General features: G+C 38.2%; 1 protein-coding gene and 1 non-coding gene across 2 annotated transcripts in view; one reads left to right on the top strand and one right to left on the bottom strand.

Moving 5' to 3' along the window:
- The window catches only part of LOC130025504 (disks large 1 tumor suppressor protein-like), a 590,309-nt gene that overhangs the window by 103,594 nt on the left and 466,161 nt on the right, over positions 1–20,554 (top strand). The window lies entirely within an intron of this gene.
- Positions 10,753–10,883, bottom strand: LOC130025643 (small nucleolar RNA SNORA51). Its single transcript, XR_008792771.1, has one exon. It is a non-coding gene; the product is annotated as a small nucleolar RNA SNORA51 (small nucleolar RNA).

The raw sequence follows: 20,554 nt of genomic DNA, 5'->3' as shown, positions 1-20,554 counted from the left end.
GAATTGTTGGACTACAGCTGAATCTCACTAAGGCAATGTTTATGAGAAACAGCCTTGTTCCTGATATTCCATTCACTCTCAATGGAATGAACTTCTCCAAATGCAGCAGTTATTTGTACTTAGGTCGAGAAGTCAACATGACAAATGACCTGGCACCTGAGTTACCCAAGAGAAAGAGAGTAGCTTGGAACGCCTTCAAGAGCATGGGAAAAATTGCTAAGAGGACGAAGAACGTCTCACTTCAGGCACATCTCTTTGATTCTACTGTTCTTCCTGCATTAACATACGCCTCAGAGACCTGGGCCCTATAAAAACAGGATGGGAATGCTATTCGTGTCCCCCAAAAAGGAATCGAAAGACCTATGCTTAGAATATCATGCTTCACTCAAGTGAGAGAAGGAATCTGGAGTTCCAACCTCCATCGACAATCAAGAATCAGGGATGCTGTCTCATTTAGCAAGGCGGTGAAAATCAGATGGGCTGGACACGTAATACGATTTGGAGATGACCACTGGACTAGAGCCATTACTGACTGGATTCCATGGGATGTCAAAAGATCGCATGGCCACCCTCCTACGAGATGGTCAGACTTCTTTGTCAAGACCCTTCATGATCAGTTTGAGGCTCTTCATGTTCCTGTAGTGAGCAGACACCATTGGGCTTCACTAGGGCTTCGCGTAGGGATGAATGGAGATGTTACTGTTACCCACTCGAGCAAATCGATGAGTAACAGAGGGTCAAGTGATCAAGTGACCAAGTTTGGTCTTTATTAAATTTATGCATTAGTGGTTTTTTTTTTGGGCTATTTTCTTACTCTTCTTTTTATCCAAAATCTAAGTGAGAAAGAGACTTTTAAAATAAGAGTTTAAGGGCTGAAAAGGTAGCACAATACATAAGGCACTTTACACAGCTGACTGGGGTCCAACCCATCCTCAGCATCCCATATGGTTCACCAAGAACTGTTAGAAGTGATTCCCGAGTGCAGAGCCAGGAATTACCCCTGATCATTGCCAGTTGTGACCCAAAACAAAAGAATGGTGTTGAGTTCCTTTATTAAGCCTTTATTACTGGTTTTTAAGTGCTCAAGAATTTCTATTATTTTCAGTGTGTTGTGATGATTAGGACTCCAAGCATGGCAGGATACTCAGGTCTAGGTATAACAGAGATCACCAAGCAAACTGCTAACCTGTTTTCCCTCCAATGCCATCTTTGTTTGTCTTTTATTTCCCTGTAAATACAAGCTTTGTCACAACTGTCATTATACTTGAAAGAACAGAAAAAATATGTTTTTCTTTCAACGATATTTTTTATTTCTTCTATTCATTTTGGAGAGCATTAGATACATTGCAATTAAGTATTCTACAGACTTGAAGCAGAAAAAAAAAACTAAAGGAAAAAATGACAGAAAAGGGATTTTATATGAATTGGGAAAAAATGAGTTCAGTATTATACAACCTTTCTATTTTTTTAATAGTTTAGATTATCTAGTGTCTATAACTTCCATTGGAACCCAAGTTCAGCTAAAATGATATTTCTATGTGAAAAGTAAAGTTGGGAATGAAAGTACCAAAATAAAATGTATTTGGGGTAATTATTTAAAAATTACTCTATTTTCAGTTGAAGGTCAATAAATAAGCACTATCAAAAGTTAGAACAGAGTAAACTATTTGCAATATAAATTTCCCATTTTCCCTTTGAAATAAAATCTCACCACCAACATCAGCAACAACAAACCTGCAAATAAACATTATAGAATATATAATTATGTTCTTCTCTTGGTGGGGGATCCCATATAGTACATAGTAGTTCTGGGGTCCCTACCGAGATTCTTGGCCAACTAGTTTGGTGGTTCAGTGCAAGGACCTGAGCGTGCTGCTTGGGACCTGCCCAGAGCAGGGAATATTTGGGTCATCCTAGAGGACTGTGGGGCCTTCAGGACCACATCCAGTGGTAGGTGGGAGACCATGTGGTACTGAAAATTGAATTGGGTTGGAGTACTCAATGCATACACCCTAATTTCTGTACTATCTCCTGGCATCTCATGTTCTTCTCTGTATTTATTTTATTTTAATTTATTATTTTTATAACAGTTTAAGTTATAGGTTTGTACTTGTGTTTAAGTTTATGGTATTAATATAAAAACAACACTTCAGACTCTGCCACAAAAATACCCATAACTTAGGAATGTAGGTACATTGATGATGGGTGTGTGATTGGATTTACATGCACGAGAAACTAATATATTAGCATGGAAAACCACAGAATCCTAATCAATAACAATAAAAAACAAAGTTTCCATAACCCCCTCTCCACATGGTCTGTCCCTGTATCATCTCCAGTCCGACATTCCTTTCCTCCCACCCATCTTTCTTCTTCCCAACAATTTTTCAGGCCCACACCTAGCAGTGTTTAGGGCATACTCCTGGCTCTGCATTCACTTTTGATCAGCGTAATCCAGTCAGAGCACGAGATGGAATACTAGGGATAGGTCTCAGTCAGCTGTGTAAAATACAACCTCCCTATCTGTTGTACTCTCTGGCACATTCCCTCCACAATTTGTTTTACTTTCCTTAGCATACCCATAGGCTTATGACCCTCCATGTGATTTCCTGGGTTTCTTCAAGTGAACCTATTTGTTTATCATCCTTGTTGCCCACCAACCTGGCACTCTCAGATTTGTACTCCAGTGTTCAATGTTCATTATTGTCCATACCCTTGATTTGTTTCTCAATATACCATATATTTGTGAGATCATCTTGTGTTTGTCCATCTACCTCTGGCTAAGTTTGCTTAGTAAGATACGCTTTAATTCCATCCAAGTTGTTACAAACTATGTCTTTATTTATTTTGTGTGTCTACTTAGTATCGCATTGTGTCATAGCTTTTTTAAACGTGTTTTCATCTGTTGTGGATATTTGAGTTGCTTCCTTATTGTGTTGTATTAAGAACTGCAGTACGCATAGGGACCTGCACAGTGCAGGGAATATTTGGGTCCTTTGTGCATTTATTCTTTATTTGTGCATTTATTCTTTACATTAATGATTTTGTGTTAGAGGTAGATATCTAGGAGTTGGGTAGCTGGGTCAATTGTGAGCATTGTTCTTTTTGGATAAATCTCCACTTTATTTTCCTTAGAGGCTTTACCAGATGATATTCTCACCAGCAGTGAATGAGTGTTCCTTTTTGTTTATACTCCTACTAACACTTATTTTCAGTTTTCAGTTTTTCCTGATAGTAAGTGATAATAAATCACTTTTTATAAGCTTACTGGAAATCCATGTGTCTTCTTCATGGAAGTGTCTTCATCTCTTCCATCATCTTTTGACCAGGATCAGTCACGGTCACGGTCCACTTGCTCGAGCAGGCCCAGTAACGTCTCCATCATGAGACTTGTTGTTACTGTGTTTGGCATATCGAATATCTCATGGGTAGCTTGCCAGGCTCTGCCGTATGGGCGAGATACTTTTGGTAGCTTGCCGGGCTCTCTGAGAGGGGTGGAGGAATCGAACTCGGGTCGGCCATGTGGCCATGTTGGCCGTTTGTAAGGCAAACGCCCTACCGCTGTGCTATCGCTCCAGCCCTTGACCAGGATATATATATATATATATATATATATATATATATATATATATACACATATATATATATTTTTTTTTGGTAGCTGAGATTTGCTAGTAATACATAGATTTCGGATGTTAATTTTTTGAAGTATTATTTATGAATTCCTTCTTGTCAGTTGGATATCTTACATTTTTATTTATTTAAAATCACTGTATTGAGGTACTGTGATTTACTATACCGTTAATCATACTTTTCATGAATACACAGTTAGAGCACTACACCCATCACCATAGTGGCTGAGTTTCCCCCACTAGTTGTCCAAGGACCTCGCCTCTTCATATAAGCTTAGTTTTATAGACAAATTCTTCAGTTCTGGTAACTTTGACAAGTTGTTGTTACCTTAATATGTATCTTTAAAAACAATCTCATATTTGGGATAGATCTCTTTATTTTCTTTTCATTGCGGAGGTGGTGACACCTACACATGTATATGAATAGAATTAATTTGGAATTACAGAAAATTGCAAATAAATAATAAATTGGTAAGTAAAATATTTCTTTCAAAAGCTGTGTTTTTTCTACAGGTATATAGATTAAAATTGTTATTATGAATAGTTCTGTGCAAATACATTTAAAGATTTACATGAAATACATTCTACAAATGTAAAATTGAGTAAAAGTGAAGGGATAAGGTAAATTTAAGGGGAAATCTAAATAGGTCTATAAGCATAAAAGTGTTTTATCTTAAGAAGAGGAATATTGGGGCTGGAGCAATAGCACAGCGGGTAGGGTGTTTGCTTTGCACACGGCGATCCAGGTTTGATTCCCAGCATCCCATATGGTCCCATGAGCACTGCCAGCGATAATTCCTGAGTGTAGAGCCAGAAGTAACCCTTGTGCATCGCCAGGTGTGACCCAAAAAGCAAAAAGAAAAGGAATATTGAATTAATTATAGAAAATATTATATTATAGTACTGATTGAGTGTCTATTGATAAGTAAAGGATTATAATAAAATATGGATAGAAAAAACACTTGGTCAGATATATTGCATAAATATAAATGAAATGTTCATTCAGCCTCGAGAATGTATATAATCCCTTAGCGGGATAGGAATTAAAACACCTTTCTTAACTAGTAGGGGGAAACAGTGCTATGAATGCACACCATCCTCAATGTCAAGTGCTGAGGAGTTTCTCTTGCCTTTTAAAGAAAACCTTTAATGTTTCTTGAAAGACTTCAAAGCTATTAATTCCCTAAGCTGTTGCTTCTCATTGACGCTCTGTATCCTTCCTTTAAATCTGAATTATAATCTATCTGGTTAGAGTAATTTTGGGGATATGTTCTTTTCACTGAGTTTTGGTACCATGTCTCTCCATTCTCTTCTGGCTCATATGAGTCTCATTTGGTAGATCTACTTTTAAATCCTACGGACTTTGTAAATTCCTTTTCTTTAAAAAAATTTTGTTTTCTTTATTTTCAGATTTTTCCCCACCTATTTGTTTTCTAGCAGTTTTCTTCCATTTAATCTCAGAACAACTAAATCTTTCCTTCGGCTGTTGTTATTCTGATGCTCAGAGCTTCTATTAAATTTTTATTTATTTCTATAACACATACCATACTCATTTCTGGCTGTAGTCTTCTAATTTCAACGCTCACACCATTTTTTTTGTGCTTTGCTGACTACCCACATCAATATTTCTTTGACCTCATTAAATATCCCTGTAATGGTATCTCGAAATTTAATGTTTGAGGATTTACTGAGCGGGTTGGTATTAGTTGAGTCCTCACTGTTTATGCTCATTGAATTTGGTGGCCTTCTGTGTGTCTTCCCCATTGGTTTTGCAGTATTCTTGCTGGGCTGAGGGTGAATATTGGTATTTATCCCTCTGGGACACTCTGGGACATTAGATTGGGAGTTGGTCTTTTCCTTACCTGCCCATTTCACTCAGTGATAGAAAACATAGATGTAGGCAGTGTGAAATTTGATGAGGAGCTGCTGCACAGCTGCCTATGTACCGCCACAATTGCAATTCTGGAGATGTCAAGCAGGACCCATAGAAATGGTGGAGGATGGGTGTGGAGACTGAAGATTAGTAACCTCCCATGGTAGTGAACAGAGGTTCAGGAAATACATAGCTGGGCCTGTGGAAATGTAATTTTCATTTTAGCCTGAGTTTGTTTTATCATGCAGAGACTTTCAGTTTTGTATAGTCTCACTTATTTCCTCTGTCAATGGAATCAGGTAATTGGGGACCCCTTTGATATTTATTTTAATAATTAGGGTCTGAAGAGATTGCTGCAGCAAGTTACTCGGGTCTGAGATTCGTTTGTGTGACTCTGGATCATGGCGAGTGGGAGCTTAAGTAGAGGGTGGCCAGATGTGGCGTCATCTTGGACTCCCATCAGGGCAGGGGAAGGAGAAGGGCCCACTCCTGCCCTGTTCCATGAGGCTTAGGATTTGTTGTCACTGCCACTCGTACCTAGAGCTTGTCACTGACTTCTAGAAAATGGAGGCCGCCAGAGCTCCTAGAGGGCAGGCAGAGGGACAGCACCTGGCCCCGTCTGGAGCAACCCAGCAGCAATGGCCTATTGCAATGTCCAGGGCCATCTCTGCAGCAATTTGCCTGGGTCCGAGATTTGTTTGTGTGTCCGGTTATTACTTTTTTTTTTTAACTGGATGGTGACTTTGGGGTCTGGAGGCATCTCTGTGGCATATTGTTCTGTGTTGGTCTCTTCCAAGAGATTTATTTGGAAGTTTCTGGATTATGGCCATTAGTGAGCTTTTGTTGCACCAAAGTCAGTTCCTGGTATGACTGTCAGGCTACCAGAAGCACAGGAGATTTCAGTCACAAGTCCTGCATACTTGGATAGTTCAGCAGTTTCACTCATGGATGAGGCTCATCCAAGCCTGTGAAGACTGGCTGGGAGCATGGCAGCAATAGCGTTCTGGAGGTTTTCAATTGCTGGAGCTCTGTTGGGTCAGGGTGGGTAACTCACCTGCCCCTGTCTGGATTATCCTGGGTAAGACAGCTTGGTGTGGGGTCCGGAGAGATCACTATGGCATATAGACATCACTATTTGCTCTCTTCTGAGAGATTTATTTGGGAGTTTCTGGATTATCACATTAATTTTAATTTTTTGAAGGCTGGTGTTGGAACTTTGATGGGAATTGCATTAACTCTGTGAAGTGCTTTGGGTAGGATAGACATTTTTGCAATATAAATTTTTCAATCCATGAATGAAATATTTTTTTATTTTTTTGTATGTTTTCTATTTCTTTCATGATTGACCTGTGATTTTCATGGTATAGGTCTTTCACGTGCTTTCTTAAGTTCATTCCTATGTATATGATGTTTAAGGGTACTATTTAATTTAATTAAATTAATTAATTTATTAATTAATTAATTTTTCTTTTTGAGTTACACCCGGCAATGCACAGGAGTTACTCCTGGCTCATGCACTCAGTAATCACTTCTGGCGGTGCTTGGGGGACCATATGGGATGCTGGGAATCGAACCCGGGTCGGCCGCATACAAGGCAAACACCCTACCCGCTGTGCTATCACTCCAGCTCTGAGGGTACTATTTTAAATGGAATAGACTTTTTGTTCTTTATTCTAATTCAATGTCTGCATAAAAAATTGAAACATTTTTTGTGTTTTGATTTTGTAGTCTGATACTTTACACACTATTTTATTGTTTCTAAGAGAATTTTTAGTGAATCTTTTATGTATGTAAATACATATTTTTATCATCTTTAAATAGCTATGGTTTTACTGTTTCTTTTCCAATTTGGATCCCTTTGATTTTTTTCTCTTGGATAATTATTGTGGCAAAGGACTTCCAAAACTATATTAAATGGTAATGGTGAAAGTGGACATCCTTTTCTCCTTTTCTTGTACCTGATCTCAGGAATATAATAGTTTTCATCATTGTATATGATGGTAGGTTTATTGTAAATGGCTACTACTATTTTGCGGAATTCTCCAGGTATTTGTTAAGGTGTTTTTTTTTCATGAATGGATGTTGAAATTTGTCAAAAGCTTTCTCTCTATATATAGAGTTTTTACCCTTTGTTTTATTGATATTATATATTATGCTAGTTTATTTGCATATATTGAATCTTTCTTACATTCTTGTAATGAATCCTAGCTGATTATGCTTTTGGATTTGATTTGCAAAGATTTTTTTTGTAGACTTTTACATCAATTGTCATTAGGGACATTAGTCTGTAGTTTACTTTTTTAGTAGCATCTCCATCTTCTTTTAGTACAAGTGTAATTTTTACTTCATAGAAGTTATTTGAAAGGATCCTATTTCTTTGATGTTTTGGAAGACCTTGAGGCATATTGATTGTTACATCATTTTTGAAGGTTTGGCATAACTTACTAGTGAACCCATATGGACCTGGACTTTTGTTGTTGGGAAATTTTAAATTACTGTTTCAATTTTCTTACTTGATGTTGGTCTCTTAAAGTTTTTTACTTCCTCCTAACTCAGTACTTGAAGTTATATGTTTCTAAGAATTTATCTATTTCTCCAGTGTGGAGACAGAATTGTTCATAATAACCTCTTATGATCTTCTATATTCCTTAGGTGTCTCCTGTGTGTCTCCCCTCTTATCCCTGACACTACTTAATTGGATATCTATTTTTCAATTCACTAGACTAGCTAAGGATTTGTTAGTCTTGTTTATTCTTTTGTAGAACCAGATCCTGGTTTCAATTACCTTTTTCACTATTTTCTTAATTTCAATATCAGTAGTTTCTACTCTAATTTTAATAATTTTATTCTTCTACTTACTTTGGAATTTGTTTGTTGTACTTTCTGTAGTTTGTTCAGCTATGTGAATTAACTGTGAGCTTCTTTTTTCCTGATGTGGGCCTGTATTACTGTGAACTTTGCTCTTAGTATGCTCTGTTGTGTTCCATAGTTCTGATAGTTTATGTCTTTAGTCTTTCTCTTCTTTTTCTGGTAAATATTTTAATTTTTCTTCGATTTTCCCTTTGAACCAGTGGTTATATAACAGTGTTTTATTCAGTTTCCAAAAATTTGAGTTTTTACCTACTTTCTTTCATGATTAGTTTCTACCTTCATGGCATTGTAAAATGAGAAGATACTTGCTGTCATTTCTATTTCTGAAACGTTTTGGATACTTGCATTGTTACTCAGCATATGGCATGCTCTGGAGAATGTTCCATGTAAGAATGTGCATTCAGTCATTTGAAGTTAGAGAGTCCTGTATGTGTCAATTAATTTCAGTTCTTCCGATTTTTTATTTAGGGCTCTTGTTTCCTTACTGATATTCTTTCTCTTTGATCTATCCAGTGATGGGAGGGGGGGTATTAGTTTTATTACCATCTACGTAATTTTTTAGGTCTGTTAACAGTTGCTTTATAAGATTTCCTGCCCCTTCATTTGATGAATGTATGTTAATAGCATCAATTACTCTTGTTCTATCAAACTATTAATCATTATGCAGTGTCCATTCCTGTCTCATTACATTATTTAAATTGAACGCTATTTCATCTGATACAAAAATGGCTGCCACTGTATTCTTTTTTGTTTGTTTTTTTGTGTGTGTCATTTACTTGGTGATTCATTTCATTTCATTTCATCATCCTGTTATTCGTCGATTGCCTCGAGCAGGCCCCAGTAACATCTCTTTCATCCTAGCCCTGAGATTATATTCAAGGCTATTTAGGAGAATGAGACCCATCATTGTTACTGGTATCTGGCATATTTGGTACGCCACGGGGAGTTTGCCAGACTCTGCCCTGTGGGCAGGCTACATTCGATAGCCTGCAAGTTTGTCCAAAGTAGTAATGAGACAATAAGATGTCATAAAAAAAAGTTCTGATAAGATGTCGCACAGCCGCGAATGCGGCCGCCCGGTTCCGGGATCTGGATTTTATAGTCTCTGAGTCTTGGCCGCTGATGGGATTACACGGCGCCAGGGGGCCAGGTGGTGGGTGTGACCCCCGCCTACTGGAATTTGGAGGATCTGGGTGGAAGATGCTCGACTCCAATTCGAGTAGGCTTGGAGGTCTCGGCCCCGGAACCCGCGTGGCTTTGTCCCTCTGCCAATACCTTCATGTGTGCGGAGAGTGGTCTCAGCATGGTGGTGGCTGGTCCTGGAGGTCTTCGGCTGCCGGAGCCCTGGTCGGGGCGGGGAGGAAAGCTCAACCCGCTCCCCTCCAAGGGACTCCAGGAAGGAACACCCAGGCGCGGGGTCAGAGACTGCACTGTTCTTGGTGATATTCAGGGATTATTCTTGGCTTTGCATTCAGGAATGCAAAGGAATGCAAGGGATGCCCAGGATCAAACTGGGTCTGCCAAATGCAAGGCAGGTGCCTACCCACTGTACTATCATTCCTGCAATGCCTTCTGTTTTTTGACTGCTAGCTTGTATGAATATTTTTCATCATTTCACTTGAACCTGCATTTATTATGTGATTTCAACTGTGTGTAGCAGCAGAATGTTGCATTTTATTTCTCTTCTAACCAGCTGTGCTGTGCCTTTTGATGGCAGAATTGAGCCCATTAACATTAGGTGAAATTATTTATGTGAACAAGTTTAAAATCATATTTCTATGAGGGTTTAAGTCTTTTTTTACACTGGGATTAGTTGACTTTTTTTAGAAGACTATCCAGTGCTCATTTTAGGACTGGCTTGGATCTAACTAATACCTTCAGCTGTATTTTTCTGGGAATGCTTTTATTTCTTCTTCAACTCTGAAGGATAGTCATACAGGGAAGAGGACCATTGATTGGAAGTACCTTTCATTCAGTACTTTGAATATGCTATTCCCTTACTTCTTCTCAAAGAGTTTCACCTGAACAATCTGAAGTGAATTTTATGTCAGGTTCCTTGTAGTTGAGATTTTGCTTCTCTTGCTGTTTTGATTCTTGTCTTGTTTCTTGTTTTGATTCTTGCCATTTTAATTTAATTCTGTCTTGCTGCTGCTTTATTTGAGTTTATTTTGTTTGGAAGTCTTTGGGCTTCTTAGATCTGTACACAGGCCTCCTTTTCAGATTGGGGAAGTTTTTGGCTATTATCTCCTTAATGAATCTCTCTTCTCATTTTTGATTTTTTCTTTTTCTGGTATTTCTAATATTCTGAAGTTGTTACTGTGTTGCTGTCCATTAAAATCTTAAAGTTTATTAATTCTTTTTAATTTTCACCTCTCTACATGTCTCCCCACTTATAATGAGACCAGGCAAAGTTTCTGGGCTGAGGTGTATATGGGGTGGGATACTGTGACTCCTCTTTCTATACAGTTGGGATGAAAAACACAGCCTGTGGCAAGCACCAGAAAGAAGGCACATATTTTTAATTTTCTGTTTACTTTTATTTTTTTCTTGATATATTATTCTCTTTATTATATTTATTATATTCTCTTTATTATATTTACATTCATTTAATTTTTCAGGGTACCTTAAATATCCCACCCACACAGTAGAGCCTGGCAAGCTATCCATGGTCTATTTGATATGCCAAATCCAGTAAAAAAATGGATCTCATTCCCCTGACCCTGAATATGGCAGAATCAAGAAGGATGTGGAAGGAGAGGCTGATAAAATCCCAAGGCAGAAATAGGCTGCCAAAACGAAGAAAGACAAAAATGATTGTCTGTACTTTTAATGCACATACACTGGCCTCTGATGCATCCATCGAGGACCTGATGGTACAAGCGCGAAAGATTAAGTACGACATCATTGGTCTGACTGAAACGAGAAGACATCAATCACATCACACTGTTTTCAACACTGGAGTAGAACTGTTCCTTGGAACATGTGACAAAAGAGGCGTCAGTGGTGTCGGTATCCTTGTCAACACAAACTTAGCCATGAGCATTGATTCATTTGAATGCCTAACAACCCGAATCAGACGATTACACTTGAATAGATGTGGCTCACTGCCGGCAGTTTCTATCTTTGTTGTCTATGCACCAACATCCAATTATGGTGAAAGAGAAATTGAGAAGTTCTACATGGAGCTGGAGAAGTTCTCTAAAGAAGATCACACCTTCTACAAGATCATTGTCAGTGATTTTAATGCCAAGATAGGAGCAAGAAGATCAGCCGATGAACTACACATCGGGACCCAGGGCCTAAAATGGAACGAACAGGGTGACAGACTGAGTTCATCATGTCAACCAAGACCTTACATGGTAACTCACAATTCCAAAAGGCTGAATCTAAACGTTGGATATGGGAGTCTCCTGGTGGACAGTTCCACAATGAAATAGACCACATCATATTCAATCAGCGGTTTTGCCTAACTGATGTTGCTGTTGTCCCAAAATTCCAAATGGGATTGGACCACTGTCTCCTTTGTGCAAAATTCTACCTCACAGAACGAGGAGAAACGAATGCAAAGTTTAAGAAGAGAACTCCCAGAATGACCACCAACTGGGAGCTCTTTGGCTCTGTTGCAGCAACATGGGAAGATGCCGTCATTGACAACATTGATGAGGAATACGATAGAATGATTCAGCACCTCCTTGATTGTGCGAGGAATGCCAAGAGAGAGAAAACCACAAAAAACCGCCTTTCTTCGAACACTCTTGAACTTATTTGCCAAGGTGGCTTGGCACATGCCTCAGGCAACCACAAGTGAACTTCTGAGCTGGCAAAACAATGCAGAGAAGCCATCAAGGATGACCTCAAAGACAGGAGAGCAGCGGTGTTGGTAGATGCGGCAGAAGCCGGGAAAAGCATTCATAATGCCCGCCTGTCCTTCACCAACTACAAGACCAAGATGACTGCCCTCCGACATCCTGATGGATCTATCACATCTTCCAGAAGGGCAATGGAGAAGATTATTCATGACTTCTACTCAGATCTCTTTAATAGCCATGTCCACTTGCCCACATACCACATTCCGCATGATGGATATGTCGTTCCCAATGTTCTCCCTTCCGAAATCCAACATGCCATCTCGTCAGTAAAGAAACAAAGAGCACCTGGCCCAGACAAGATAAGACCTGAACACCTGAAGAACTTACCATCGGTACTCATCAATACACTGGCTCGGCTCTTCACACGCTACCTGTCTGAATGCAAGGTTCCATCCCAATGGAAAACCAGCAAGACTGTACTACTATACAAGAAGGGAGACATCCACCACATTGGCAACTATCGACCAATCTGCTTATTGTCTGTTATCTACAAACTGTTCACTCGAGTCATCCTGAATAGGATTAGCAGAACATTAGATGAAGGACAACCATGTGAACAAGCCAGATTCCGAAAAGGATTCAGTACCATCGACCATATCCACATGATTACTAAGCTCGTTGAGGTTTCTCAGGAGTTCAAGATGCCGCTCTGTCTAACGTTCATTGATTTAAAGAAGGCCTTTGATTCTGTTGAGATGGAAGCGGTCATAGAAGCCCTAGCCAATCAGGCGTACAAACTCAATACATCAGGATCCTTCGTGAACTCTATTATGGATTCACTAACAGGATCTCACCATTCTACAAAGAAGTAATTATCCATGTCAAGAGAGGGGTTCAGCAGGGTGATACCATTTCACCTAAACTCTTCAGTGCCACCCTCGAGAACATCATGCGATGACTGGAATGGGAAAGAATGGGAGTGAAGATAGATGGTCGGCAACTACACCACCTCCGCTTTGCTGATGACATCGTTCTAATAACACCAAACATCAGCCAAGCGGCACAAATGCTGAACGACTTTGACCGTGAATGTGGAAAGGTAGGACTACAGCTGAATCTTACGAAGACAATGTTTATGAGAAACAGCCTTGTTCCTGACGCTCCATTTGCTCTCAACGGAACCACCATCTCTGAATGCAATAGTTATATATACCTAGGTCGAGAAGTCAACATGACAAATGACCTGGCACCCAAGCTGCACAGGAGGAAGAGAGTGGCTTGGAATTCCTTCAAGAGCGTTGAAGAAATAACTAAGAGGACAAAGAACCTCCAGCTACGAGCACATCTCTTCGATTCCACTGTTCTTCCTGCATTAACATATGCCTCAGAGACCTGGGCCCTACGAAAACAGGATGAGAACACTATTCGGGTCTCTCAAAGAGGAATCGAAAGAGCTATGCTTGGAATATCACGATTCACTTAAATGAGAGATAGATCTGGAGTTCTGATCTCCGTCAATGCTCAAGAAATAGGGACACTGTCTCATTTGCCAAGGCATCAAAAATCAGATGGGCTGGACATGTAATGAGGTTTACAGACAACCGCTGGACTAAAGCCATCACTGACTGGATTCCATGGGACATCAAAAGATTGCATGTACGCCCACCTACAAGATGGTCAGACTTCTTTGTCAAGACCCTGAATGATTGGTTTGAGGCTTTGCATGTTCCTAGAACGAACAGATGCCATTGGGCTACGCTAGCATGCAACAGGGATGAATGAGATGTTACTGGCACCCACTCAAGTAAATCAATGAATAACGGGGGATCAAGTGATCAAGTGATATTATTCTCTGCTTTAGGAATCACTGATTCATATTTGGGCAACTTTTATGAAGCTACTGTGACCTGAAATTGTATTCTTTAATTCATTCCTTTAGGTTTCAATTAATTATTTTTTTTAACATTTCTTGATGCTGTATTGATTTCTCATATAATGAATTTTAAAATAACACTTATATGGAAAATTTAGGCCATTTTCAGACAGTGTTAAACTTTATATACAAATAAGTCCACCCCTTTGTAGAAGCAGCTGGATAATTTTATTATTTTTTATTTTTTTATTTTATACCCCTTGTACTTTCTGAGTGACTGGAGCGATAGCACAGTGGTAGGGCGTTTGCCTTGCATGCAGCCAACATGGCCGACCCAAGTTCGATTCCTCCGCCTCTTTCGGAGAGACTGGCAAGCTACTGAGAGTATCTCGCCCTCACGGCAGAGCCTGGCAAGCTATCTGTGATGTATTCGATATGCCAAACACAGTAACAGCAAAGTCTTCAATGGAGACATTACTGGGCCCGCTCAAGCAAAATCGATGAACAACGGGAGGACTGTGACTGTGACTGTGACTGTGACTTTCTGAGTGCTAAGGTGGAGTTTTGAATTCTAGAGGGCCTCAGAAGAAGTAGGGTTTACCATTCACAGTGTTGTTACTTATCTCTGTGCTATTATCTGTGTGCCACTGCTGCTTTATATAATTTTTTTCTCAAGACAAATAGGGGCAGAATCAAGTCCCATGGTCTAACGGTTAGGAAAGGATTGGAGCCACAGGAATACCCTGAGTTCACAGAAGGAAGTGGAATATATAAAGTGTGTGTGTGTGTGTGTGTGTGTGTGGGTGTGGTGTGTGGGATATGGGGGTTCTTGAGGGAGGAGACAGAGTCTTTGTGTTCAGACTCTGTTCTTCTAACTTACATGCTCTTCCTACTAGGCTGTGTGGTTCAGGCTCCTACTAACTTACACACTCCCACTTCCTATCTGTTTTCATCCTAACTTATACACTCCCACTTCCTATCTGTATTCCTAATAACTTACACACTTTCACTCCTACCTGTGTTCCTACTAATTTACACACTCCCACTTCCTCCATGTATTCCTATTAGCTTACACACTCCTACTTCCTACCTGTATCCTACCTGTGAATTTTCATGGTACAAAAAGATTTAAAATGATCGTTTTTGTTTTTCCTAAAGAGCAATAAAAAACAAATAAAACCCTAAAATATTCAAATGTATTAGGCACTTACTGTATATAAGTACTATGCATTATATATGATCTAATTTTTACATTAATTTTGAGTTATATTTTTATATTTAATGCATGAAATTTAGGCTGAGAGGAGTTAAAGAGCTTATAGAACATTAAAAATAGAAAGTAGGGGAGCATGTTCAATATCAGTGTCAAGGCGCTGAAGTGATAGCAGAGTGGATGGGGCGTTTGTCTTGCATGTGGCCAACCCGGATTGGATTCCCATCATCCCATATGATCCCCCAAGCACCACCAGAAGTAATTCCTGAGTGCATGAGCCAGGAGTAACCCCTGTGCATCGCCAGGTGTGACCCAAAAAGCAAAAAATAAAATCAGTGTCTAACATGCAGAATAAGAGGAAGAATATTCTAAGCAACTAAACTAGGAGATGTTAAAGCTTTATGACTAGAAAAAGTTGGTGCACTTGTGTATTTGGGAGTCACTGTAAATGATATTTAATAATCAGTCTGATAGAGTAGGAAAGGTTAGGTAATCAAGATATTTTCTGTAAAGAATTTTGTTATTGTTATTTTAAGGTGGAAGGCAGCTATGCTCACCACTATACCACCAACGCAAGCTACCCTTTTAAGGACTAAGGAAGTCTTTAAGTGGTGAATGGTTTGATTCAGTTTAATATTTTAAGGACATTTAGACTATTATGGAATGGGTAGATATCATTATGATAAAATTTGCTAAATTTATGTTGTAGTATTGCGAGTAAAAGATAATAGTAGAAGAAAGGAGGGAGCTCCAAGGGATAGAACACAGGCCTTGATGAGTGAGTCTCTGAAAGAGTCACTGGCCACATACCCAGGCTACCATGGGGTGTGGTCCTGATGGCTGCCAGCATTACCAGGCTGAACAGCACTGACCATCAGACCCCAGCACCAAACCAATAGGCTTCCACAATGGGAAAAGTGACATTAGTGGGGAGCCTTTATTAAAAGAAATGATGGTGACTTGGTCTGATGGTGGAGGTAGATGAAAGTGCAGGGATTATATACATGTATGCATATTCAAAATATAGATGTAGTATGTAATATTTATTGACTTTGATAATGAGTTAATTGTATTTTAGTGGTAGAGAGGCTGGAGTAATTTTCAAGGATAACCACTATAGAAAGAGTAACTGGATGATAGATATATCATTGAAGATATAAGTTAGAAGATAACTTTGAGTTGACAGTGGGAGGTACAGATAGAGATAATCATGTAGATAGTTGGATATGGAAACTGAGAATATCAAATATAATTTTGGATTGGTGATAGAAATTTGGAAAGTATTGGTATATGAATAATATTTAGCCTTGTGAGTGGTTGAGAGTGTTTTCTAGGAAGAGAATATCGACTGAGAAGATGACTAGAAACACACTTAGAGCAGCTCCAGTATTTAGAAATAACAGAGGAAAAGAATGAAAAGGCATCTCCAAAAGACAAACTGGACATGTGGGAGGAATTAAGAAATTATGGAGACTAAAAAAAAAAAAGGGAAAAAGGAAAAAGCGTCAACTTCTTGAAAAACTTTGAAATACCAAACAAAACAAACTTACATAAAATGTAGAAAAGTGTGACCTTTGTGAGAGTATTTTCAATGTTGTAATGTGAGTAAAGGTGAGACTGAAATGGATTGAAGAATGAATTGAGTTTCATTACCAGTGAAATAGAAACAATGTTCTCCAAAATCATCCTAATGTAAAACATATACAGAAAAAAAAGGAGCTAGTATGCATGAATATAACCCCGGCTATGCTCGGGGATTACTCCTGGATTGTGTTTAGGAATTTCTCCTGGCGATGCTCAGGGGATCATGTGGAATGCTCTCAAGTATGGAAAGTGTTCAGGAAGCATAAAGGAGGAGCAGTTGTAAATAAAAATTGTAGGTAGTTTCTAATGTCTTGACTCTCCTCAAGGCATTTTAGTAATTCATTTCTCATAGTCTCATTAGTGCAGACAGAAAGAGCTCTGCATTCACACAGGCGCGAAAGTATCATTGAGAAACAAGACAAAGCCATTACTATGATCATACGCAAGTAGAAGTTAAAAACTTTGGATCTTCCTGTCAACTATGAAGGCTTCTGGCCTGGTCTTTGAGTAGAATGCAATAGAGATATATACCTCGAGAATTGATAACAAAATAGGTGTGCCTTCACCTCACTTTCTTGTTACAATTTGTGTAATTATTCTTTAAGCAGGTGAGAGACAAGAGTAAAAATACCTGCATGTTGGCTTCTTCTTCCAGCCCGTGTTTTCCCTCGAACATGTGTCTTGCTTGCTGGCCTCTGTTTCTCTGCTTGCTTATTTCCACTCTGGAGAAGCCTGTGCTCTCTCTTTAACCATAATTCTCTTTTTCTCTCTGCTCGTATCTTTCTATATAATGTTTCAGTAAAAACACTCTTGCTTCATCAGAATAAATAATCAAATAACAAACCAAACAACAATGCTGAAGGTAGCACTCCTGGGCAGAAACAGATGCATATCATTTACTTTTTAATGTTCAATCAAGCCTTAACTTTTCCCTTAGAAAAACTTTAATAAAGTGTGAATCAAAATTTCAAGTTACAAATTTTGTGAAAAATGTTACCAGGAGAGAGGGTCAGTGGAAAACACCTTAAGTTTAAATAAAGAATAGATTTTTTTGTATTAAAAGGAATAAGGACATATTAGGAAGAAAAGTAAATTTGGAAATAAAAGATACAAAGAGAAATTTCAAAGCTGAAATATGGAAGTATGTATATGAACTGAAAGAGAGAGAAATGTCCAGAATGAAAGCTCGAACTTTATTTCACAAAGCAAACAAAATCCTAACCATGAAAAGTAGATTTTTTTAGGACAAAAAGATAGGGCAGAAATTTCAAAGACAAAAAATCCAATTTTGGAATTTAGGAAAAAAGACTCAATAAATAGGAAAGAAGGAAATACTAAAGTTTAAAATATTTTTTAAAATAGAAGAAATATAACATTAAATTAATTAAATTTTTTTTCAGTTTGAAAGATGAGTGGGAGAGGAGAGAAGGGAAGAAGGAGAAGATAAGGGGGAAAGGAGAGAGTTAGAAAGAGAGGAGAAAGAAATTGAAGGAAAAATGGAAAGTACATTAGATGAACTAATTAGTGAAGGTGGGAAGGGGAGAAGCATAACTGAGGACAAAGAGGACATAAGGTTCTTTTCCAGTGCTGCACACCTGAAAGTTCTACAAGGTTACAGTGACATAATATTTCAACAAAAAAAAAGTATCAATATTTGATAGGCTAAAAGGAAAGAAAGCTGCAAGGATGTGTGTGGCAGTGAATCACTGTCACTGTCCTCCTGTTGTTCATCAATTTGCTCAAGTGGGTCCAGTAACATCTCCATTTGTGACACTTGTTACTGTGTTTGGCATATTGAATACATCACAGGTAGCTTGCCAGGCTTTGCCGTGCGGCGAGATACTCTTGGTAGCTTGCCGGGCTCTCCGATAGGGGTGGAGGAATTGAACATGGGTTGGCCACATGCAAGGCAAATGCCCTACCCACTGTGCTATTGTGCCAGCCCGTGGCAGTAAGTTGTGTAAGTGGTTCTACTGTAGATGTTAAGTGGATTTAATTCCTCATTTCCTTAAAAGCAATAAAGACAAGATAGAATTGGAATATTTGTCTTCCAGGCTTTTCTCTAACTTAAGTTATTTGCCTGGATCTTAAATAGAGGCTGTTTATCTGTGTCAAAGTGACTTAGAGCCTCCCAGCAAATATGAGATATTTAATTTTTACTTACATGTTTTCAAAAGGAACCTCTGATCATCTATGATATGAAGCTTCTTATCATACCATACCAGGCAAATATGAGATATTTAATTTTTACTTAGGTGTTTTCAAAAGGAATCTCTGATCATCTATGATGTGAAGCTTCTTAGTGAATAATAAAATAATAGTCAATATTATTGCTGCAACACTTTCTTTGGAGCAAAGTTTCCTATTAAATCTGCTGCTGCCTTTATCTGTGTTATTTCAGCCCGTAGAATGACAGACTATTGAGCAGGAGTTTTTAGGAGCATATCTAGCAGGGCTCTGCGGGTGTGGGGGGCAACTTGAATGGAAGCTTGGCAATTCAATTTAACTGGGATTAAATTGCGGTTCCTTGCGGGGGAAATGCGCTCCACTGATGGGCTAGAAATATGACTCTAATCTTTCCTCCTTATAGGACACCTATATTGAATTTAGGGTGCAGTCAAATAATTTCAGTTCCTAGATTTTAGTATCAGACTGAGAAAGAAAAGAAAGGTATGTGATCAGTTGTGAGAAGCTTGAAAACTTAAAATGAGTAATGTGAGGCTAATTAGGGAGTTGGTCAACTGGATGGCACATTAGAATTTCTAGAGGATATTAACTGGGATATGAAAAGAAAAAATACGAATAATAGCCCCTGGATAAAAATATGGTTATACATTTCCAGTTTTATAATTAATCTTCCAGTTTATAAATTTACTTTTGGGGCAATTTCTTATATAGAAAATGTAAGATTTGATTGCAGCTGAGATACTGCTACTTGTGCTTGGCAGCCACTGGTCTGGACCAGAAACCATCCAAAGACACTTCCTACTGCTCCATGAAACAGTTATTGCTATTTTGTTAATCATGTCATTGATAAAAGCCAGCAGAGAAACTGAGTGAATACCAGTACAGTGTTTTATCTTACGAACAATTGCTGCAGTCATGGTTATATTCTAGAGAAAAAGCAGATTTTGCACAAACATATTTGAATTTAACATCGCTTTTTCAGAAGTTCAAGTATTCTATTATTAAAATATTTGAACTCATTATTTTTTGCCTATTGCTTATATTTTTGGTTATTTTAAATTAAATATCTATATAATTTCCACTTTGTAATATTAGTTTTAAAATGAAAACATTTTAAACATAAAATAATAATATTGTTTTAAAACATAAAATAATATTACTAATGATTTACTTTTCTGTTTTACAAGTCAGTAAAATCTTTCTTACATTTTACTGGTATGCATATGTATAAAAATTACAAGTTTTTGGGATAACTATTTCTATCTTCAGTTTTTCACTCTCCTACTGCAACTAATCAGTCTGTAGTTAAAAACTGGTTATTTTACTTAGTAGAACAAAATTACTTGGAATGAGAAAACAGAGACAAATTTCTTATATAAGTAGCTAAATTTAGAAGCCAATTTAGTTATGTATAAAAGAGAACAAATGGAACAGACACCTACTGTTAATAGCACTAAAATTAATTTTTTTTTGTTTCCCAACCAGTGCTGAAAAAGTCCAGGGGTCACTCCC

This window comes from Sorex fumeus, unplaced genomic scaffold, assembly GCF_029834395.1.
Source record: "Sorex fumeus unplaced genomic scaffold, SorFum_2.1 ptg000030l, whole genome shotgun sequence".
NCBI classification, from domain to species: Eukaryota; Metazoa; Chordata; class Mammalia; order Eulipotyphla; family Soricidae; genus Sorex; species Sorex fumeus.
Note: the sequence above shows the minus strand (reverse complement) of the source record. Positions and strands in the feature narration are given on the sequence as shown.